This window comes from Ursus americanus, chromosome 5 (assembly GCF_024610735.1).
Source record: "Ursus americanus isolate L20-20 chromosome 5, mUrsAme1.1.p, whole genome shotgun sequence".
In the NCBI taxonomy this organism is placed as follows: domain Eukaryota; kingdom Metazoa; phylum Chordata; class Mammalia; order Carnivora; family Ursidae; genus Ursus; species Ursus americanus.
Genome location: NC_142131.1, coordinates 32,746,286 through 32,752,536, shown reverse-complemented (window position 1 = coordinate 32,752,536; position 6,251 = coordinate 32,746,286).

Here is a 6,251-nt window from a genome sequence, read left to right as displayed (position 1 = left end):
ATTACTACTCGAGATTTGAGATGACTTACAGCACCGGAAAATAGGTGGGGCTCCTGCCAAACCCAGATTGGCATTGGTAACATTCTTTTTTTTTTAAGATTTTTTCATTTTTAAGTAATCTCTACAGCAACGTGGGGCTCGAACTCACAACTCCGAGATCAAGAGTTACATGCTCTACTGACAGCCAGCCATGCGCCCCAGCAAGGGTAACACTCTTATTGGCCCAATACACATCAGCAAATGTTCTCCAACAACAACCATTGAATAAGGATTGCACAAAAGCCAGTCTCAAAAATTTAAACATTCCTTTTAAAAGTGGGTAGACACCAGGGTGCCTGGTTGGCTCAGTCAGTTAAGCATCTGCCTTCGGCTCCGGACATTATCCCAGGGTCCTGGGATAGAGCCCCACATAGGGCTCCCTGCTTAGCGGGGAGCCTGCTTCTCCTTCTCCCTCTGCCCTTCCCCCTTCTTGTGCTCTGTCTCTCTCTCAAATAAATAAATAAAAATTTTAAAAAAGGTGGGTAGACACCTAGTTATTCCACAAGCCACTGGGCTGATCTCCAAATTGCTGTTCCAGTATGTCCACTCTTGCCACTTTGCTTTACCCGGTCAGCCTCTCTCTTCCTGCCCACTTGGGCAGCACACATCACAGGGCCCAGCCAGACCTACTGAATTAGAATCTCTTGAAGTTCCCCAGGTAATTCTGGTCATCAGTTAGGTCTGCCAACTACAGATCAGTGTGGTCAAATTCAATTTCCTTAAGCTTAGCCTAAAAAGTTGTCATCCCTGCTCGACTCTACAGTCGCATACATTGCCACTCCCCACCTCATGATTTACCCATCAACAATACTCAAGGGGCCCCTGGGTGGCTCCAACAGTTAAAGCTCTGACTCTTGGTTTCAGCTCAGGTCATGATCTCAGGGCCATGAGATTGAGCCCCACCACCCTCTCCCCTCAGGCTCCAAGCTCAGTGCAGAGTTTGCTTGGGTTTCTCTCCCTCTCCCTTCCCCTCTACTCCTCCCCCCTCTCAAATAAACAAAAATCTTAAAAAAAAAAAAACAAAAAACCCAGTCAACATATTGCTCCCCCCACCTCAGGCCCTGCCCAGGCTGAAAACCCTGCACCCACTTTGACTGCCAAACAATCCATTTTCCCCCCCAAATCCAGCTCTGCTGTCTGCTTCCATGAAGCCTGCCCTGACTACCTCACCTCCACCCCCATCCAGGGTTAATCCTTCTCTCCTCTGTATTCTGACTGCACTGTATTCACACAGCAATCAGCACACAGTGTAGAAATACACTTGCTCACCTCTCTCCCCTGCTAGACTACTTGAAGGCAGGTTCTGTGCCATTTCCACCTCAGTATTCTTAGCATCTAGGCCTGGGCTGGATTGAATCAGAAAGAAGGGGTTTATGGGAGTCAGCAAGGAGTCCTTTGTCAAGCAGGTTAAGTCTCCTTTGTACAAACTGCTTGGTCTCACCGTGTGCAGTCAGGCTGCTGTGTGTTTGTTACTCGCCTGGCTCTGACATGATCAAGGACATTTTCTTTCAGTGTTAACACAGTACACACAGGCTCTTTCCCTCGGCAAGAAAACAGGGCCCTATAAAGAGGAAAACGGACCTCACCTGCTGCGCCGACAAACTTGAAGGACATTAGCATTCAAGGAAAAAACTCCCAAACCAGGGTCCTCCTGGTTTCTCCTGGCAAAGATGCTTTTGCTCCCTCCTTTCCCCTCCTAGTTCATGCCCTGTTTTCACATGCCAGGCAACAGGGATTGACGTTGGCTTTATGTTGCCTGCCTTCCATCTGCTACCTCTTCTTTGCTTGTCATTTCAACCGAGATTGCAGCAGTGGCCCGTTACTGACCCACCCATTTAAATGCCATTGGTTTCCAGACAAAAGCTTCACAGATTATATAAAAACTTGGTCACACCAAGAAGTTTCGCATTGCTCATCCAGAAACTGGGGATTTGGTATCGCCCGACAGTTAGACGACAGAAGTCTCTGCCTCTGACGCTGGCTCGTCTCTGGGAGGATGGCAAGCAGAACTCTCAGATAACAGGCAGGATGATACGGCAGGGGTTCTCGGACTTGACGGGGCATCCGAGTCACCTTGAGGTCTCGTTACAACACACATTGCTGCTTGTTATAATTCAATTACTGATTCAGTGGGTCTGAGGCATGGCCTGAAAACTGCATTTCTAAAAAGTTCCCGGGAGACACTGATGGCGGTCCAGGGACCACATTTTGAGAACCACTGTGCTAGAGAGTGTCCGGAGAGGGGGACCAAGCTGTCAACTTGACTTGTTAAGTCTAGAATAGATTGATCTGCATATGAGACATCGCTGAATCACCTGAGGAGATTTAAAAGCTCCGGCTGCCCAAGCTACATCCCATTATAAATCAGAATCTTTGAAAATGGGACAGAAATACCAGTATTTTTTAAAACTTTCCAAGTGCTCTCAATGTATAGGCAAATTTGAAAACCAGTCATGTAGACCTGCAGTTCTCAGACCTGGGTGCAAATTGAAGTCATATGGGGAGCTTTTAAACCAGGTTCCTGCCAGGAACTTACCCTGAACCAATTAAATCAGAATATCTGGGTGTGAGGCCTGGGCGGGCTGCCTTCATTCCTTTATCCCTTCCTTCCCTCCTGTCGTTTTCCAGATTTTCCTAAAGTTCAACCAGTCTTGGGGATTACTAATCTGGACTTCAATGTACCCCTATTATAAACTGTCATTTTTGTTGCAGTTGATAAATCCCCCCCCTTTTTTTTTTGTTTTTGTTTTTTAAGAATCACTTATTTGAGAGAGAGAGAGCACATGCATGTGAGTTGGGGGAGGGAGAAAATCTCAAGCAGATTCCACGCTGAGCACAGAGCCCTACTCAGGGCTCGATCCCACGATCCACAAGATCACGACCCAAGCCAAAACCAAGAGTCAGGTGCTTAACCAACTGAACCACTCATGCACCCCTAAATCCCCTGTTTTAAACAAAGGAAATTGAGATAATGATTTTTATTTTTTTGAAACTAGAGAAGACAGATCCGAGTGGGGGTGGGTGCCGGGGAACAAATTCATCTTCAGGGTGGATCCCCTAGCAACAGGGTCATACCTTCTCTAAAAAACGACCTCGGGTGGCACTTCTCGGGGCCCACCTGGACCCACAGCAGCACCAGGGAGTTTGTTAGAAATGCACATTCTCAGGGCCTACACCAGAAATTCTGAGGGTGTGGCTCTTGAATCTAGGTCTCGGCAAGCCTACCAGGTGATTTTGAGGCATGTGAAGGTTTGAGCACCACTAACCAGAAAGGTAGAAGAAGATCCCGGTCTTCCATTTCTGATATCGATCATCTTTTTTTTTTTTTTGACATACACTACCTGTCAAAAGACAACAGTAACAATGGCAGCAACAGTGCCAGAAGCCCCCTGATTTAATGCCACGTGTCTCAGTGTGAGATGGAACCATTACACCTCCACCATGCCCCTGCTGGTTACGGGCTTCTGTCCCTGACCTCTCTGGTTAGCCTTACCATGTGGTCAGATGGCCATGGGTAACCCCCAACTCTGAGACCCATCTACCTTGAGAAGATGGCCACTCCAATTTGATTAAAGCAACTTAGAAGGCTCTTTGGGGCTCCTGTTTGCCTGCCTTCTGCTCTCCATTTCCTCACCAGATGGGGTCACATAATCTCTAAGTTACATGCAAGCCACAACGCATGAGTCTGTGCAGCCAGGAGATGAGGGAGGCCATGCTGGATGGAACCCACCAGTATTTTACTAGAAGTCACAGCCTTCGCTCAGCCTGGAGAACAACAAAATAGGAGGCAGCTTTTTTTTTTTTTTTTGGCATCAACACCTTATCAAGGGGTAGCAAGATTCTCAGGCAGTGTGAGGCCTCACAGCCTATCTGGGATGGAACCAGACCACGTAAGAAATGTGTGGTGACACCTGTAAACTAAGCAATCCCTTCACTGCTGTTCTCAACAAGGAAGGGGACCTACTTTCATTGAGCACATACTAATTCTCAGGATTTCACATACATAATTTTATTTAATCCCAACAACACTGCAAAGTTAAGTAGTATTATTCCTACTTACAGAAATACAAACATATAGGAAACAAATTCAGAGGCATTGAATGGTGTTTCTGAAACCCCACAGCTAGTAAACTGAGATTGGAGCCCTCACTGTTACCCCACCTTGCCCAAAGGGGGTGCCTTTGCCACCTGCACCACACTTCAATGTCAGTCCTAGCTTCTTTCTACCACTGTATTACACTTCCTGATATAAATGTTGAAAATAAAAAGTATATTTTTCGAAGTATAAATGTGTGCTGGTTAATGAGTTGATTCTTGGGATGCTCTGTAAAAATCAAAAGCATGAGCAAAGAAGGATTTATGAAAGGAAATGTGGTTGTAATGGTATCAGACATCACTCTTCCCTAATACCTTCTTGGATCTGTTTCTCCCTTGCTCTCCTGCTGTCCGCCTTCCTGTCCCAACAAGGACTTTCATCAGCTAGGCCAGGTGCGACTCATCGCACACCCAGCCTCTTCCGGCACTATGCTCTGCACTGTTGACTAGACCGTCCCCTTCTTTCACACTCCATCCTCATTCCCACCTGTGTGTGGACAATCCATTCAACACAGGAGAGTGCCTGCTTCCCCACAGCCCGGCCAGTATTGAGCACTGTATTCTTTAAAAGTTTTCATCATGGGGGCGCCTGGGTGGCACAGCCGTTAAGCGTCTGCCTTCGGCCCAGGTCATGATCCCACAGTCCTGGGATAGAGCCCCGCATCGGGCTCCCTGCTCAGTGGGAAGCCTGCTTCTTCCTCTCCCACTCCCCTTGCTTGTGTTCCCTCTCTCACTGTCTCTCTCTGTCAAATAAATATATAAAATCTTAAAAAAGTTTTCATCACGATATAGAAAAAATACAAATCTCATTTTAAATGGCATGTACTTAATTACTGTTGAGGTTGAACACACATATTCAAAAAATATTCCTTTGTGAATTGCCTTTTCATTTTCTTTACCCAACTTCTTTTTGGAAGTGGTTCTTACTAATATGTAAGAATCTTTATTTACTAAGGACATTTATCTTCTTTTTTTTAAAGATTTATTTATTTATTTATTTATTTGAGAGAGAGAGTGTGAGAGACAATGTGTGTGACTGGGGGGCAGGGCAGAGGGAGACAGAATCTCAGGCAGAGATTCTCTCTCTTAGTGCCCCTCTTGTGCTATTTCATGTAGATACTACAAAGAACGAAAGACATTTCCTCCACCCCCAGTTTTTCTTTAAAGTGGCTGGCTCAGGGGTGCCTGGGTGGCTCAGTCGTTAAGCATCTGCTTTCAGCTCAGGGCGTGATCTTGGGGTCCTGGGATCGAGCCCCACATCAGGCTGCTCCACTGGGAGCCTGCTTCTTCCTCTCCCACTCCCCCTGCCTGTGTTCCCTCTCTCGCTGGCTGTCTGTCAAATAAATAAATAAATAAAATCTTAAGAAAAAAAAAAAGAGTGGCTGGCTCAGTCAGTAGAGCATGTGACTCTTGATCCTGAGGTCCTGAGTTCAAGCCCCACATAAAGCTTACTTTTAAAAAAGGGGGGAGGTGCCTGGGTGGCTCAGTTGGTTAAGCATCCAACTCTTGATTTCAGCTCAGGTCATGATCTCATGATGTGAGATCGAGCCCCGTGTCAGGCTCTGAGCTGCATGTGGATACTGCTTGAGATCTCTCTCTTCCTCTCCCTCTGCCCCTCCCCCCACTCTCTTTCTATCTCTCCCTCTCTAAAAAAAAAAAAAAAAAAGAAAGAAGAAGAAGAACTGGGACAGAAGATTAATCTGCAGCTCTTGCAACTGGGCATTTCATTACTGCAGCTGAGACTTAAAGAGAGGAGGACTTTGGGTTAATGTGGGGGAAACTGGCTGGATGCTGCCAAGACTAACATTAGCGATGGGTGAGGGCCGAGAACAGCTGTGGGGGAGTGTTCTTCCCTACCTCATCCTCCAGACCTCACCCTTGACCAGCTGGAGAGAGTGAAAAGACAGAGGAGGTGGGGATCTGGGCCAAGGAAGGGGAAGGAAAGAAAGGAACTTTTAAGTCAAGCAATTGGGAGAGAATTCCTATAGCAAATTCCAGGGTCAGAGGAGGGAGGGTTTGGCCTCTCATGCATGTGTGTTGGGTGGGTGAGGGGTAGGGGGGCGGTTAAGGGGCCTAGGTAACTGGAACAAAGTCAGGCTTGTAAGGCCACTGCAAAG